The following is an 18,763-nucleotide window of genomic DNA, read 5'->3' on the forward strand; positions in this document are numbered from 1 at the left end:
AAATACGGTTTGGATCTGCTACAGACAACGTGAGCTTGTACCTCCTAGAGAGAATCTTCTCTTGCTCAAGGCCCCACTTAGTAGTAGATTTGAGGGCTACCCAATAAATGCATTTGGAGCACAATACCCAAATGTAAATGCTTTCACCAAAATTTGAAGAGGCCTACTGTGCTTTGTGCACAATAGGATAGAGAGGATAGGGGACAAGTAGAATTTGTGTTTCACTTGTTGGGAGAGGTATGCTGACCCCCAAAAACTTGGTTGAGTGAGCACTTTTTTCCCAGGATTTATGTCCCCAATCAAGCATAGGTGTTTTGGGAAGTTCCGTGGTGGTCCAGTGGTTAGGACTTGGTGCTTTCACTGCTGTGGCACGGGTTCAATCCCTGGTCAGGCACCTAAGATCCCGCAGGCACCTGCAAGCCTCACAGTATGGCCAGAAAAAAAAAGCATAGGTATTTTACCAAAACACGCAGGATTCTTGCCGCTTCCAGTTCTCCAGGAAAAGCAGCATGATGTCAGCAAAGTGGACCACCATTATGTCCTTGGGGTGGGTGGTCAGGGTCTTGAGGATTAGGTTGTGCAGAGTTATTCACTTCTTAGGCTGGGTTGTGGTGATACACTGCTGCCAGGGCAAGGCATACTGCTAGTAGTAGTCCAAGTGAACAGAAAAGAATGTATTTGCCACGTGAATGGGTGCCGGGTGCCTCCTCAGTCTGTTCCATCAAGGAGACCACCTAGACCTCAGTAAGCCCAAATTCATTCCCCATATTTTTGCAGTATACTCCAAAGTTTCTGTGTGTATACAATGTTCCCTGAAATCTTTGGGAAATTTCCCCCTGAACTTACCCTGTGTTTATTTTCCTGACACAAGTACAGAAGTGAAATTGATGCCTAGGAAACAAGCCTAGTTAACTGCTAAAATGAGGGCAATTCTGAATTCTGGCAGGAAGAGTCAAGCTTGGAACTCTTTTTCCTTCCCAAATAGGAAATCAGAAGCGATATTTGCAATCCCAAATCCTGAGACAAACAGGCATTTCTCCCGAGGGGTGCTCCAATGATTATTTCCTCAATGCAGGTAAATGCATAAGCCATGAATGTGAACATCCATGTCTGGGTAAATTCATAGGGCAGTTTACAAAGCCTTGAGATCAAGAACCTGTAAGGAAGAACACCATACTGCCATGGGGCCCGATAAAGTGACATAAAGAAAGGCAGAGCTGCATAAGCCCCTCCCTCACCAGTACTCTACAGTGGCTCTGTGGGTCACTGATATCTAATAATCTTCCACCATTCTTTGGGCATTTTCCCTCGCTGAGGGAAGTGTTACATTCACAGTCTTTTTTAATGCTGGCTCATGGCGGGAGAAAATGGTCTGAGAGTGGGACTTTGTGTCTGGGAAACCCATAACTCAGGTATAAACGTCAACCATGACTATCGCACCTTTGCCTGTCACTGCCAGAGCCAAGCCCGCAAGTGCTGGTGCTGGCTGGCCCGTTGCTGCTGCTGGAACTGCAGTGCCTGTGCAGGAAAGAACCCAGGAGCCACACTTAACCACCGCCACTGCTGCTGCAGCTGCCAGAAGTACCAGAAGCTGAGGGGAAATGTGGATTTGCCCTTCCTTTGGCTTTAAAAACAAATCTTTTGTCAGTGACTCCTATGTTACTGTCATAATGGAAGCCAGCTGGCAAGGAAGGCTGGGAAATGTGTGCAGGCCTCCAGCCTCCTGTGGAACTGAGAGCTATGGATGAATAACCGGTACAAACCAATTTTTTTAGAAGCACTGTTTCTCACAACTTACAGTATTTAGAATAGGATAGGCAGAATTGTTTTGTGGGGACTTCTTTAAAATAAGGTGAAATGAAATTTGAGACAGTCATATATTTTGGCAATCAGGGATTCACACTTTCTGAAATTCTGCAAAAATTATCAATAGCAACAAACAGCATATCACTAGCTTGTTTTTTAATCTGAAAAATGTGATACTTTCAAATATAATTTTGTCTTAAAACATAGTTTAATTCTAACTTTTAATAATAGACAAATTTAATTTGTCAAGAAGAGTTTCATGTAAAATATCTCCAAATTATTGTTTGACAAAGGTCATTAAAATACATATTTTTGAAAACAGCAGTTTGTAAGCAGCTGTTCTATATACATCTCTTTTATCATCATTTATCAGGATTGTCACTTCTTTGTGTGAGACACATGGTTTTTTCCCTCTGAATATTTTATTGCTGCCTGTGACATTCAGCACTTTGGAAATTTTTTTAAATGACAAATTTCCCAGACAACATATGGACTGGAAGAAAATATTTGCAAACGATGTGACCAACAAAGGCTTAATTTCCAAAATATACAAACAGCTCATACAACTCAATATCAAAAAAAAGACAATCCCACCAAAAAATGGGCAGAAAACTTAAGTATACATTTCTCCAAAGAAGACATACAGAAGACCAACAGGCACATGAAAAGATGCTCAGCATTGCTAATTATTAGGGAAATGTAAATCAAAACTACAATGAGGGATCACCTCATATGGTCAGAATGGCCATCATCAAAAAGTCTACAAATAAATCACTCGGCCCATAGTAGGCCTTCAATAAATCATCATTCCCCCACATTAAAAAAAAAAAAAAGTCTACAAACAATGAATGCTGGAGAGCGTGTGGAGAAAAGGGAACCCTCCTACGCTGTTGGTGGGAATGTAAATTGGTGCAGCCACTATGGAGAACAGTATGGAGATTCCTTAAAAAACTAAAAATAGAGTTGCCGTGTGATCCAGCAATCCCACTCCTGGGCGTATATCTGCAAAAGACGAGAACTCTAATGAGAAAAGATACATGCATCCCAATGTTCATAGCAGCACTATTTACAATCTCCAAGACACAGAAGCGATCTAAGTGTCCATCAACAGATGAGTGGATAAAGAAGATGTGGTGTACATACACAATGGACTATGAGCCATAAAAAAGAATGAAATAATGCCATTTGCAGCAATATGGATGTACCTACAGATTATCATTCTAGGTGAAGTAAATCAGACAAAGACAAATATATGATATCACTTATATGTGGAATCTAAAAAAATGATGCAACTGAACTTATTTACAGAACGGAAACAGACTCAGACATAGAAAGCAATCTTATGGTTACCAAGGGGGAAAGGTCAGGGGGAGAGATAAATTGGGAGTTTGGGATTAACAGGTACACACTACATAAAATAACCAACAAGGACCTACTATATAGCACAGGGGACTATATTCAATATCTTGTAAAAAACCTGTAATGAAAAAGAATTTATATGTATGTATGTGTGTATATATATATATATATATATGTATGTGTGTATATATATATACATATATATATATATCTGAATCACTTTGCTGTACACCTGAAACTAACAACATTGTAAATCAACTATACTTCAATAAAAATAAAATTATATAGCCAATAATAACAAACAATTTCCAGTATTTCAGTTACTTCCTGACCTGGCAAAATTTAAGTTTTTGTTTTTGAATGATCTTTGCAAGTAGAATAACTGCTCCAGAAAACTAATTTGGGGATGACCTGAGCTGATTGAGTCACACCTTGTGGCTTCCGGGACCCTTTTGTGAACTTATAGTAGAAATTAAAAATCTCCAAGAGGTATGGGAGTGTTTGCATGATTTTCCTGCTCACTGCTTCAATCCAGAAATCCATATGAATAAGTTAAAAATAGAGAAAGCGTGGTGAGAGGCTACGTTGCTTAGTGGTTACAAACCTGATGCAATCTGCCTGGGTTTGAATCCCAGCTCCCCTTCATACTACTTTGTTCCCAATGTCTTTGGGAACATTTCTTAGTCTCTCTATGCCTCAGTTTCCTCAAAAGTAAAATAGGAATAATAGTGATATCTACCTATAAGATTATTGTAATTAAATGAGACATTCATGTAAAGCTAAAGTTCAGTGCTTGGGACTTAGTAGGTGCTCAGTACATGTTAAATGCTATTTTTTAATGAAACTAGAGAATGGCCTTAAACTCATACCACGAACTAAAACAATATGGTGATTCCTCAAAAGAATTATATGCCAAATACAGTAAAATTGGGAATCAATTGCCGGAGGAAGAAAAGATCCACTCTGCAGCTTCCCCTACCTCCAGCAGAGGGCAGCCTCACCAAGACAGTGACAGGGCCTTCAAAAGTTGGTAAATTTGACATTATTTTTACAAAGAAATGAAAGAAGGAAAGGCAGCAGGAACCTAGGTAGTTGTTCTCTCAGTCTGTTTCCTCTAACATCACTCTGTCTTTTAAATCTGTTGCTCTCTGTACATTTGCAGTCTGCCTCTCTCTGTCTCTCATTTGAAAGTAAGTTGCAGCCATCACAACACTTTAAACATTTAAACATATATCATTTCAGAACAAGGTCATTTTCCAAAATAACTCTAATGTTATTATCTACCCAAGAAATCAACTCCCTATTTCCCCCTCCTTCGAGCCTCTGACAACTACCATTCTACTTTCTGTCTCTATGAATTTGACTATTCTAGATATCTCATATAAGTGAAATCATACAGTATTTGTCTTTTTTGTGACTGGCTTATTCACTTAGCATGATGTCTTCAAGGTTTATCCATGTTGCATCATGTGTCAGAATTTCCTTTTTTGGGGGGGGGCATGCCACACATCTTGTGGGATCTTAGTTCCCTGACCAGGGATCAAACCCAGGTCCAGCAGTAAAAGCACCAAGTCCTGACCACTGGACTGCCGGGGAATTCCCTCCTTCCTTTTTAAAAAAGTCACATTGATCATTGAAATACAATGGTATTCCTTTGTATGTATATACCACATTTTGTTTACCCATTCATCCACCCATGGACACTTAGGTTGCTTCCACATTTTGGCTATTGTGAATAATGTTGCTATGGACATGGGTATACAAATATCTCTTCAAGACCATGCTTTCAATTCTTTTGGATATATACCCCAAAGTAGAATTGCTGGATCATATGGGAATTTTATTTTTAATTTTTTGAGGAATCACCATACTATTTTCCATGGCAGCTGTACCATTTTACATTCCCACCAATAGTGCACAAAGGTTCGTTTGTCTACATCCTTGCCAACACGTTATTTTCTGTTTCTGTTTTTGTTTGTTTGGTTGATTTTGATAGATCCCAGTGGGTGTCTCATTGTGATCTTTATTTGAATTTTATAGTTTTGATGAAGCCTAGATTATCGATTTTTTTTCTTTCATGGATCATGCTTTTGGTGTCATATCTAAGACTCATTACCTAATCACAGGTAATAAACATTTTTTCCTACTATTCTAAGTTTGATAGTCTTCAGTTTTACATTTAGATCTATAATCCATGTCAGTTAATATTTGTATAAGGTGTGAAGTTTAAGTCAAGTTTCATTATTTTACATATGATACCTAGTAGTTCTTGAACCACTTGTTGTAAAGACTAGCTTTTCTCCTTTGAATTGCCTTTGAACATTTGTCAAAAATCAACTGACTTGGGACTTCCCTGGTGGCGCAGTGGTTAAGAATCCGCCTGCCAATGCAGGGGAGGTGGGTTCGAGCCCTGGGCCAGGAGGGTCTCACATGCCACAGAGCAGCTAAGCCCGTGCACCACAACTACTGAGCCTCCACTCTAGGGCCCGCGAGCCACAACTACTGAGCCCATGAGCCACAACTACTGAACCCACATGCCACAACTGCTGAAGACCACATGCCTAGAGCCCATGCTCTGCAACAAAGAGAAGCCACCACAATGAGAAGCCCACACACCACATCGAAGAGTAGCCCCCGCTCACTGCACCTAGAGAAAGCCCACTCACAACAACGAAGACCCACTGCAGCCATAAATAAATAAACTGACTTTGTCAGTTTCCTGGTTTTGGGTTATGTAAAACACTATCAATGGGGGATCTTGAGGGAAGCTGTGTAAAAGGTATAGGTTAAATCTCTGTATTATTTTTTGCAACTTTTTGTGAGTCTTTAAATATTTTAAAATACAGTATTTTAAAAAATCAGTTGGCCATATTTGTGTGGACCTATTTTTAGATTCTCTATTATGTCCCCCTGGTCTATGTGTCTTGATTATTGTAACTTTATGGTAATTCTTAAAATCAGGTAGTATGGTTCCTCCACCTTTATTCTTCTTTTACCAAATTGTTTTGGCTATTCCAGTTCCTTTGCTTTCCATTTGAATTTTAGATTCAGCTTGTCTGTATTTACAAAAATTCCTGCTGGAATTTTGATTAAAGTTGTGATATTGTTTTATCAATTAGATATTATTTTATAACCCACAGTATAGTCTGTTGGTCAATGTGTTCCATGTGCTTTTGTAAAGAATGTATATTTTAAACAAGTTATGACACAAATGACCCTATCTACGAAACAGAGACAGACTCACAGACATAGAGAACAGACTTGTGGTTGCCAAGGGAAAAGGGGTTAGGGGATGGAGTGGGAGTTTGGGGCTAGCAGATATAAGCTATTATATATAGAATGGATAAACAACAAGGTCCTACTATATAGCACAGAGAACTGTATTCAATATCCTGTGATAAACCATAATGGAAAAGAATATTAAAAAAAGAATATATATATGGATAACTGAATCACTTTGCTGTATAGCAGAAATTAACACATTGTAAATCAACTATACTTCAATAAAAAGCAACAACAAAAACAAAGACCTACTGTATAGCACAGGGAACTATATTCAATGTCTTGTAAGAATCTGAAAAAGTGTGTGTATATATATATATATATATATATGTATATATATGAATCACTTTGCTGTACACCTGAAGCTAACACAACATTGTAACTTAACTATAATTCAATATTTTTAAATGGTTTAAAAAAAATCCCAACAGGAATAAAAACAAAAAGAAAGAATGTATATTTTGTTTTTGAGTGATGTGTATATTGTTTTTGAGTGAAGTATTGTATAAATGTCAATTAGATCCAGCTGGTTGGTGGTGGAGTTCAGTTCTGTATCCTTGTTGATTTTCTGTCTACTACTATCAATTACTGAGAGTGTAATATTAAAGTCTGTGATTATAATTGTGGATTTGTCTATTTCTCCTTTTAGTTCTGTTAGTTTTTGCTTCGTGTATTGTTACTGAGTCCAAGCTTGCTCTGCTTGCAGGCACGACAAGCCAATAAATTGGGAGACGAGGTGTTGAGGCAAGGAATAGTATCTTCATTCAGAAAGCTGGCAGATCGAAAAGATGGCAGACTAGTGTACCCCAAAAACGTCTTATCAGGGTCTGGATGCCAGTTTCTCTTATAGAACAGAGAGGGGGGAGAGGTGAGGAAGTAAAGTAAAAAGACCATTTGTCTTGCAAAATCTCCTCCCTCAGCCCACATGGGGAGGGGATGTGTTAATTTCTTCTTTTCTGCAGCCATTCACAGGTGGGCAGGGTCAGAATGTCTCTCTGTGAGCTGAATAAAGGCCTTCTAGTTTAACAGTCAGGCAGAGGGGCAGGGTTCCTTGTGGCAGGCCATTTTGTATGCTTACAGCTATAGACAGTGATTATAATAATAACAAAAGCAACGAAAAGCAAAGGTTAAAGTAAAGGAAACAGAACCAACATGGAGTCAGAATTTGCTCTTCCCTGTTACAGTTCCCCACTGTCAATGTCCATTCCACAGTCTTGTGGAAAAAGGGGCGATGACCGTTGTAACTGCTTCTTGTTGTGTCTCGTCAAATGGATCTTTCTGGGAATGTCCGCCATCAGTGCCAGTGTTCCAAATGTTGCTTCTCTTGTTCCTCTTTGGAAAGTGTCTACTTTACACCTGTAGACTTAAAGAATATTCACAGCCTAAAAGTTGAGAGTCATGTTTTATTCAACGGGAATTTTGAGGACTTCAAGCCCAGGAGGCAGCATCTCAAGTGAAGGAATTTAGTGCTTTTCTATGTAGGGGAAGATGCAAGAGCCTGGACTCACTGAAATCATTCCTTTGATATGCACCTCAGCTATCTGGGGCCTGTATCCTGTATTTTCAAATCCTGAGGTTCCTCGGGGCTCACCATAGGGAGTGGCTGCAGTCTAATGGCTGATATGGCAGGAAACATTCCATTTCTTAGATCCAGAGGATCTCTGGATCCTCTGTCAATTATGATCCAGGAGACATTTTCCCTTGTTGCTTCTTCCCATACTTAGAATCACATTATTACAATTATTTTATGTTATAAATGTGATCTGTTTCCTCAAGATGTTTAGCCATAAAAGTTTTGTGGGAGGCCTTGTTTCACACTGAGTACTGTAAGAGACAACAATCTTATAAAATAGGATATAAGTAATGCAGCTAGTAACATTGACAAAGTACAAAGCACAAACAATCTGGAAACAAAGAACAAAGAACAAATTAATACAATGATTGGTATGACTAGTTGTAATCCAGTTGCAATAATGAGTGACCAAAGGAACCATAACTGATTTAATGAGCCATCTGCAGCTTCACTGTACCAGCCATGCATACTTAGACATACATGGTTTAATCTTTGAGACAAGCATATACTACTAGCAGGATCAACCAGGTAGAGAGAAGAAGATAAATGTTTTCTCTTTGTTTACAAAGGCATACTTTATCAACCTGTTGTAGGTAATAGCCTAAGAGAAAAGCTTTTTTCTGAAAAACTAAGATTAAAGCTAGTATATTTCCCAAAGTCATAAAGTTATAAATCATATTTACCAGTCCCCTCAGTCCATGTAATTAATTCCTGTTGATCTGAATGAAGTAATCAGGCTTTCCATTAGTTTTGTGGGTTTTTTGAATTTTTGAATTTCACTTTATTTTTTTATACAGCAGGTTCTTATTAGTTATCCATTTTATACATATTAGTGTATATATGTCAATCCCAATCTCCCAATTCATCACACCATCACCATCCCCCCCAGCCACTTTCCCCTCTTGGTGTCCATACATTTGTTCTCTACATCTGTGTCTCAATTTCTGCCCTGTAAACCAGTTCATCTGTACCATTTTTCTAGGTTCCACATATATGCATTAATATACAATATTTGTTTTTCTCTTTCTGACTTACTTCACTCTGTATGACAGTCTCTAGATCCATCCACGTCTCTACAAATGACCCACTTTCGTTCCTTTTTATGGCTGAGTAATATTCCATTGTATATATGTACCCCAACTTATTTATCCATTTGTCTGTTGATGGGCATTTAGGTTGCTTCCATGACCTGGCTATTGTAAATAATGCTGCAATGAACATTGGGGTGCATGTGTCTTTCTGTTTGTTTGTTTGTTTATTTGTTTTTTGCGGTATGCGAACCTCTCACTGTTGTGGCCTCTCCCGTTGTGGAGCACAGGCTCTGGACGCGCAGGCTCAGCGGCCATGGCTCACGGGCCAGGCCGTTCCGCGGCATGTGGGATTGTCCCAGACCAGGGCACAAACCCACGTCCCCTGCATCAGCAGGCGGACTCTCAACCACTGCGCCACCAGGGAAGCCCGCATGTGTCTTTTTGAATTATGGTTTTCTCTGGTTATATGCCCAGTAGTGAGATTGCTGGGTCATACGGTAATTCGATGTTTAGTTTTTGGTGTTTTTTTTTTACAAAATGTATTGCGTCCATTTATTCTGTCAGGCAAAGTTGGGTTCCTCTCATTTAGGACAGACTGCATGGTAGCATACCAGCAGAGTATATATTTTATAGGTAGCAATAAAGTCTTATTAGTATAAAATCTCATTACAACTAATGATACTTAAATCCCTTTTGAAGTAGGTGAGGTTATCTGGCTTTACAGGGAGTTGGCAGGTAGATGGATTGATAGTGAAAAGAACTCAAAAAGGTAAATCATGTCATCAGGGCCTGCATGGCTCCTAGTCTCTGCAGCCCACTCTCCTCACAGCTGCAGCCACTTGACCTTCAGCCTCAGGTCCTCTCTCTCGCTGGCCTTGAAGTCAGTGATTCTCGAAGTGTGGCCCCAAACAGGAGCCTCGGCAGCATCTAGGAATTTGTTAGAAATTCACACGCTCAGGGGGGAAGACCATGGACCTAAGATGGAGCTGACAAAATAGAGTCAGTGTGGTCCAGCCACACAGTAATAAATTCCCTCTTTCCACATTCTCTTATTTTATTATTGTTGTTCTTTTATAATTTCTTTAGATCCTGAATTCTTTGTTCTTTAGTCTTTCTTCTTTAATAGTAAACATTATTGAGATTATATGCATTTTTTCTGAGTTTGGCTGTATTCCAAAGACTTGGGGTTCATTGTTATCCTTTTCATTGTTTTTCCTATGGTCTGTAGTCTATAATCAGGGGCTTGTTTAACTTAATTTTCTTTTTTCATCTTTTTTAACATCTTTATTGGAGTATAATTGCTTCACAGCGGTACGTTAGTTTCTGCTTTATAACAAAGTGAATCAGTCATACATATACACATGTTCTCACATCTCCTCCCTCTTGCTTCTGCCTCCCTCCTACCCTCCCCATCCCACCCCCCCAGGTGGTCACAAAGCACCTAGCTGATCTCCCTGTGCTATGCGGCTGCTTCCCACCAGCTATCTATTCTACGTTTGGTAGTGTATATATGTCCACGCCACTCTCTCACTTTCTCACAGCCTACCCTTCCCCCTCCCCACATCCTCAAGTCCATTCTCTAGTAGGTCTGCGTATCCATTCCCATCTTACCCCTAGGTTCTTCATGACCTTTTTTTTTTCTTAGATTCCATATATATGTGTTAGCCTACAGTATTTGTTTTTCTCTTTCTGACTTACTTCACTCTGTATGACAGACTCTAGCTCCATCCACCTCACTACAAATAACTCAATTTCGTTTCTTTTTATGGCTGAGTAGTATTCCATTGTATATACGTGTCACATCTTCTTTATCCATTCATCCGATGATGGACACTTAGGTTGCTTCCATCTCCTGGCTATTGTAAATAGAGCTGCAATGAACATTTTGGTACATGACTCTTTTTGAATTATGGTTTTCTCAGGGTATATGCCCAGTAGTGGGATTGCTGGGTCATATGGTAGTTCTATTTGTAGTTTTTTAAGGAACCTCCATACTGTTCTCCATAGTGGCTGTATCAATTTACATTCCCACCAGCAGTGCAAGAGTGTTCCCTTTTCTCCACACCCTCTCCAGCATTTATTGTTTCTAGATTTTTTGATGATGGCCATTCTGACTGGTGTGAGATGATAATCTCATTGTAGTTTTGACTTGCATTTCTCTAATGATTAATGACGTTGAGCATTCTTTCATGTGTTTGTTGGCAATCTGTATATCTTCTTTGGAGAAATGTCTATTTAGGTCTTCTGCCCATTTTTGGATTGGGTTGTTTGTTTTTTTGATATTGAGCTGCATGAGCTTGTAAATTTTGGAGATTAATCCTTTATCAGTTGCTTCATTTGCAAATATTTTCACCCATTCTGAGGGTTGTCTTTTGGTCTCGTTTATGGTTTCCTTTGCTGTGCAAAAGCTTTGAAGTTTCATTAGGTCCCATTTGTTTACTTTTGTTTTTATTTCCATTTCTCTAGGAGGTGGGTCAAAAAGGATCTTGCTGTGATTTATGTCATAGAGTGTTCTGCCTATGTTTTCCTCTAAGAGTTTGATAGTTTGTGGCCTTACATTTAGGTCTTTAATCCATTTTGACCTTATTTTTGTGTATGGTGTTAGGGAGTGTTCTAATCTCATACTTCTAGATGTACCTGTCCAGTTTTCCCAGCACTACTTATTGAAGAGGCTGTCCTTTCTCCACTGTACATTCCTGCCTCCTTTATCAAAGATAAGGTGACCATAGGTGGGTGGGTTTATCTCTGGGCTTTCTATCCTGTTCCATTGATCTATCTTTCTGTTTTTGTGCCAGTACCATACTGTCTTGATTACTGTAGCTTTGTAGTATAGTCTGAAATCAGGGAGCCTGATTCCTCCAGCTCCATTTTTCATTCTCAAGATTGCTTTGGCTATTCGGGGTCTTTTGTGTTTCCATACAAATTGTGAAATTTTTTGTTCTAGTTCTGTGAAAAATGCCAGTGGTAATTTGATAGGGATCGCATTGAATCTGTAGATTGCTTTGGGTAGTAGAGTCATTTTCACAATGTTGATTCTTCCAATCCAAGAACTTGGTATATCTCTCCATCTATTTGTATCATCTTTAATTTCTTTCATCAGTGTCTTATAATTTTCTGCATACAGGTCTTTTGTCTCCTTAGGTAGGTTTATTCCTAGATATTTTATTCTTTTTGTTGCAATGGTAAATGGGAGTGTTTTCTTAATTTCACTTTCAGATTTTTCATCATTAATATATAGGAATGCCAGAGATTTCTGTGCATTAATTTTGTATCCTGCTACTTTACCAAATTCATTGATTAGCTCTAGTAGTTGTCTAGTAGCATCTTTAGGATACTCTATGTATAGTATCATGTCATGTGCAAACAGTGACAACTTTACTTCTTCTTTTCGGATTTGGATTCCTTTTATTTCTTTTTCTTCTCTGATTGCTGTGGCTAAAACTTCCAAAACAATGTTGAATAATAGTGGTGAGAGTGGGCAACCTTGTCTTGTTCCTGATCTTAGTGGAAATGGTTTCAGTTTTTCACCATTGAGGACAATGTTGGCTGTGGGTTTGTCGTATATGGCCTTTATTATGTTGAGGAAAGCTCCCTCTATGCCTACTTTCTGCAGGGTTTTTATCATAAATGGGTGTTGAATTTTGTCAAAAGCGTTCTCTGCATCTATTGAGATGATCATATGGTTTTTCTCCTTCAATTTGTGAATATGGTGAATCACATTGATTGGTTTGCGTATATTGAAGAATCCTTGCATTCCTGGAATAAACCCCACTTCATCATGGTGTATGATCCTTTTAATGTGCTGCTGGATTCTGTTTGCTAGTATTTTGTTGACGATTTTTGCATCTATAGTCATCAGTGATATTGGCCCGTAGTTTTCTTTCTTTGTGACATCTTTGTCTGGTTTTGGTATCAGGGTGATGATGGCCTTGTAGAATGAGTTTGGGAGTGTCCCTCCTTCTGCTATATTTTGGAAAAGTTTGAGAAGGATAGGTGTTAGCTCTTCTCTAAATGTTTGATAGAATTCGCCTGTGGAGCCATCTGGTCCAGGGTTTTGTTTGTTGGAAGATTTTTAATCTCAGCTTCAATTTCAGTGCTTGTGATTGGTCTGTTCATATTTTCTAATTCTTCCTGATTTGGTCTTGGCAGGTTGTGCATTTCTAAGAATTTTTCCATTTCTTCCAGGTTTTCCATTTTATTGGCATAGAGTTGCTTGTAGTAATCTCTCATGATCTTTTGTATTTCTGCAGTGTCAGTTGTTACTTCTCCTTCTTCATTTCTAATTTTATTGATTTGAGTCTTCTCCCTTTTTTTCTTGATGAGTCTGGCTAATGGTTTATCAATTTTGTTTATCTTCTCAAAGAACCAGCTTTTAGTTTTATTGATTTTTGCTATCATTTCCTTCATTTCTTTTTATTTCTGATCTGATCGTTATGATTTCTTTCCTTCTGCTAACTTTGGGGGTTTTTTGTTCTTCTTTCTCTAATTGCTTTAGGTGCAAGGTTAGGTTGTTTATTCGAGATGTTTCCTGTTTCTTAAAGTAGGATTGTATTGCTATAAACTTCCCCTTAGAACTGTTTTTGCTGCATCCCATAGGTTTTGGGTCGTCGTGTCTCCATTGTCATTTGTTTCTAGGTATTTTTTGATTTCCTCTTTGATTTCTTCAGTGATCACTTCGTTATTAAGTAGTGTATTGTTTAGCCTCCATGTGTTTGTATTTTTTACAGATCTTTTCCTGTAATGGATATCTAATCTCATAGCATTGTGGTCAGAAAAGATACTTGATACAATTTCAATTTTCTTAAATTTACCAAGGCTTGATTTGTGACCCAAGATATGATCTATCCTGGAGAATGTTCCATGAGCACTTGAGAAAAATGTGTATTCTGTTGTTTTTGGATGGAATGTCCTATAATTACCAATTAAGTCCATCTTGTTTAATGTATCATTTAAAGCTTGTGTTTCCTTATTTATTTTCATTTTGGATGATCTGTCCATTGGTGAAAGTGAGGTGTTAAAATCCCCTACTATGAATGTGTTACTGTCGATTTCCCTTTTTATGGCTGTTAGTATTTGCCTTATGTATTGAGGTGCTCCTATGTTGGGTGCATAAATATTTACAATTGTTGTATCTTCTTCTTGGATCGACACCTTGATCATTATGTAGTGTCCTTCTTTGTCTCTTGTAATAGTCTTTATTTTAAAGTCTATTTTGTCTTCTATGAGAATTGCTACTCCAACTTTCTTTTGATTTCCATTTGCATGGAATATCTTTTTCCATGCCCTCACTTTCAATCTGTATGTGTCTCTAGGTCTGAAGTGGTCTCTTGTAGACAGCATATATATGGGTCTTGTTTTTGTATCCATTCAGTCAGTCTGTGTCTTTTGGTGGGAACATTTAATCCATTTACATTTAAGGTAATTATCAATATGTATGTTCCTATTCCCATTTTCTTAATTGTTTTGCATTTGTTACTGTAGATCTTTTCCTTCTCTTGTGTTTCTTGCCTAGAGAAGTTCCTTTAGCATTTGTTGTAAAGCTGGTTTAGTGGTGCTGAATTCTCTTAACTCTTGCTTGTCTGTAAAGGTTTTAATTTCTCCATCAAATCTGAATGAGATCCTTGCTCGGTACAGTAATCTTGGTTGGAGGTTCTTCCCTTTCATCACTTTAAATATGTCCTGCCAGTCCCTTCTGGCTTGCAGAGTGTCTGCTGAAAGATCAGCTGTTAACCTTATGGGGATTCCTTTGTGTCTTATTTGTTGTTTTTCCCTTGCTGCTTTTAATATGTTTTCCTTGTATTTAATTTTTGACAGTTTGATTAGTATGTGTCTTGGCGTATTTCTCCTTGGATTTATCCTGCATGGGACTCTCTGTGCTTCCTGGACTTGATAACTATTTCCTTTCCCATATTAGGGAAGTTTTCAACTATAATCTCTTCAAATATTTTCTCAGTCCCTTTCTTTTTCTCTTCTTCTTCTGGGACCCCTATAATTCGAATGTTGGTGTGTTTAATGTTGTCCCAGAGGTCTCTGAGACTGTCCTCAGTTCTTTTCATTCTTTTTTCTTTATTCTGCTATGCAATAGTTATTTCCACTATTTTATCTTCCAGGTCACTTACCTGTTCTTCTGCCTCAGTTATTCTGCTATTGATCCCATCTAGAGTATTTTTAATTTCATTTATTGTGTTGTTCATCATTGCTTGTTTCCTCTTTAGCTCTTCTAGGTCCTTGTTAAATGTTTCTTACATTTTCTCTATTCTATTTCCAAGATTTTAGATCATCTTTACTATCATTATTCTGAATTCTTTTTCAGGTAGACTGCCTATTTCCTCTTCATTTGTTAGGTCTCGTGGGTTTTTACCTTGCTCATTCATCTGCTGTGTGTTTTTCTGTCTTCTCATTTTGCTTATCTTACTGTGTTTGGGGTCTCCTTTTTGCAGGCTGCAGGTTCGTAGTTCCCGTTGTTTTTGGTGTCTGTCCCCAGTGGCTAAAGTTGCTTCAGTGGGTTGTGTAGGCTTCCTGGTGGAGGGGACTAGTGCCTGTGTTCTGGTGGATGAGGCTGGATCTTGTCTTTCTGGTGGGCAGGTCCACGTCTGGTGGTGTGTTTTGGGGTGTCTGTGGCCTTATTATGATTTTAGGCAGCCTCTCTGCTAATGGGTGGGGTTGTGTTCCTGTCTTACTAGTTGTTTGGCATAAGGTGTCCAGCACTGTAGCTTGCTGGTCCTTGAGTGAAGCTGGGTGTTGGTATTGAGATGGAGATCTCTGGGAGATTTTCGCCGTTTGATATTACGTGGGCTGGGATGTCTCTTGTGGACCAGTGTCCTGAAGTTGGCTCTCCCACCTCACAGGCACAACACTGACTCCTGGCTGCAGCCCCAAGAGCCTTTCATCCACACGGCTCAGAATAAAAGGGAGAAAAAGAAGAAAGAAAGAAAGAGGATAAAATAAAGTAAGATAAAATAAAGTTATTAAAATAAAAAATAATTATTAAGAAAAGAAATTTTAAGTAAAACAAAAACGGACGGACAGAACCCTAGGACAAATGGTGAAAGCAAAGCTATACAGACGAAATCTCACACAGAAGCATACACATACAGACTCACAAAAAGAGGAAAAGGGGAAAAAATATATCTTGCTCTCAAAGTCCACCTCCTCAATTTGGGATGATTCGTTGTCTATTCAGGTTTTCCACCAATGCAGGGTACATCAAGTTAATTGTGGAGCTTTAATCCGCTGCTCCTGAGGCTGCTGGGAGAAATTTTCCTTTCTCTTCTTTGTTCGCACAGCTTCTGGGGTTCAGCTTTGGATTTGGCTCCACCTCTGCGTATAGGTCGCCGGTGAGTGTCTGTTCTTCACTCAAACAGGATGGGGTTAAAGGAGCAGCTGATTCGGGGGTTCTGGCTCCCTCAGGCCTGGGGGGAGGGAGGGGCACGGAGTGTGGGGCGAGTCTGCAGCGGCAGAGGCCGGCGTTACATTGCACCATCCTGAGGCGTTTGGTGTGTTCTCCCGGGGAAGTTGTCCCTGGATCCCGGGACCCTAGCAGTGGCGTGCTGCACAGGCTCCCGGGAGGGGAGGTGTGGAGAGTGACCTGGGCTCGCACACAGACTTCTTGGTGGCGGCAGCAGCAGCCTTAGCGTCTCATGCCCATCTCTGGGCTCCGTGCTGATAGCCGCGGCTCGAGCCCGTCTCTGGAGCTCCTTTAAGCAGCGCTCTTAATCCCCTCTCCTCGCGCACCAGGAAACGAAGAGGGAAGAAAAAGTCTCTGGCCTCTTCGGCAGGTCCAGACTTTTCCCTGGACTCCCTCCCGGCTAGCCGTGGTGCACTAACCCCTTCAGGCTGTGTTCGCGCTGCCAGTCCTCTCCCTAGGATCCGACCGAAACCTGAGCCTCAGCTCCCAGCCCCCGCCCGTCCCGGTGGGTGAGCAGACAAGCCTCTCGCGCTGGTGAGTCCCGGTCAGCACCAATCCTCTCTGCGGGAATCTCTCCACTTTGCCCTCTGCACCCCTGTTGCTGCGCTGTCCTCCGCAGCTCTGAAGCTTCCCCTCTCCGCCACCTGCAGTCTCCGCCTGCGAAGGGGCTTCCTAGTGTGTGGAAACCTTTCCTCCTTCACAGCTCCCTCCCACTGGTGCAGGTCCCCTCCCTATTCTTTTGTCTCTCTTTTCTTTTTTCTTTTGCCCTACCCAGGTACCTGGGGAGTTTCTTGCCTTTTGGGAGGTCTGAGGTCTTCTGCCAGCGTTCAGTGGGTGTTCTGTAGGAGTTGTTCCACGTGCAGATGTATTTCTGATGTATCTTTTTCTTTTTCCTTTGTGCTTGGTCTAGATGCACTTGCTCATAGGGGGCTGCGTGCAGAAGCCTCGCGCCTAGCCCTTCACACCAGTTCCTAGTGCAAACTGGCTTCGACTGACACTGTAGCTTCAAGGGCCATGTGCAGATGCATGTGCAGAGCCACGTGCAGACATGCTGAGCACCTCACAGCAGTTCAAGATGGTGGCGGCGGGCCGTGTGTCGATTTTTAGTTTTTTAAGGAACCTCCATACTGTTCTCCATAGTGGCTGTATCACTTTACATTCCCACCAACTGTGCAAGAGGATTCCCTTTTCTCCACACCCTCTGCAGCATTTGTTGTTTGTAGATTTTCTGATGATGCCCATTCTAACTGATGTGAGGTGATACCTCACTGTAGTTTTGATTTGCATTTCTCTAATAATTAGTGATGTTGAGCAGCTTTTCATGTGCTTCTTGGCCATCTATGTCTTCTTTGGGGAAATGTCTGTTTAGGCTTTCTGCCCATTTTTTGATTGGGCTGTTTGTTTTTTTAATATTGAGCTGCATGAGCTGTTTATATATTTTGGAGATTACTCCTTTGTCCGTTGATTCATTTGCAAATATTTTCTCCCATTCTGAGGGTTGTCCTTTCGCCTTGTTTATAGTTTCCTTTGCTTTGCAAAAGCTTTGAAGTTTCACTAGGTTCCATTTGTTTATTTTTCTTTTTATTCCCATTACTCTAGGAGGTGGATCAAAGAAGATCTGTCTGTGATTTATGTCAAAGAGTGTTCTTCCTATGTTTTCCTCTGAGTTTTATAGCATCCAGTCTTACATTTAGGTCTCTGATCCATTTTGAGTTTATTTTTGTGTATGGTGTTAGGGAGTGTTCTAATTTCATTCATTTACATGTAGCTGTCCAGTTGTCCCAGCACCACTTATTGAAGAGACTGTCTTTTCTCCATTGTATATCCTTGCATCCTTTGTCATAGATTCGTTGACCATAGATGCATGGGTTTATCTCTGGACTTTCTATCCTGTTCCATTGATCTATCTTTCTGTTTTTGTGCCAGTACCATACTGTCTTGATTACTGTAGCTTTGTAGTATAGTCTGAAATCAGGGAGCCTGATTCCTCTAGCTCTGTTTTTTTCCCTCAAGACTGCTTTGGCTATTCGGGGTATTTTTTGTCTCCATACAAATTTTAAGATTTTTTTGTTCTAGTTCTGTAAAAAATGCCATTGGTAATTTGATAGAGATTGCATTGAATCTGTAGATTGCTTTGGGTAGTATAGTCATTTTCACAATATTGATTCTTCCAATCCAAGAACATGGTATATCTCTCCATCTGTTGGTATCATCTTTAATTTCTTTCAACAGTGTCTTATAGTTTTCTGCATACAGGTCTTTTTTCCTCCTTAGGTAGGTTTATTCCTAGGTATTTTATTCGTT

Source organism: Phocoena sinus, chromosome 15 (assembly GCF_008692025.1).
Source record: "Phocoena sinus isolate mPhoSin1 chromosome 15, mPhoSin1.pri, whole genome shotgun sequence".
Taxonomy (NCBI): Eukaryota; Metazoa; Chordata; class Mammalia; order Artiodactyla; family Phocoenidae; genus Phocoena; species Phocoena sinus.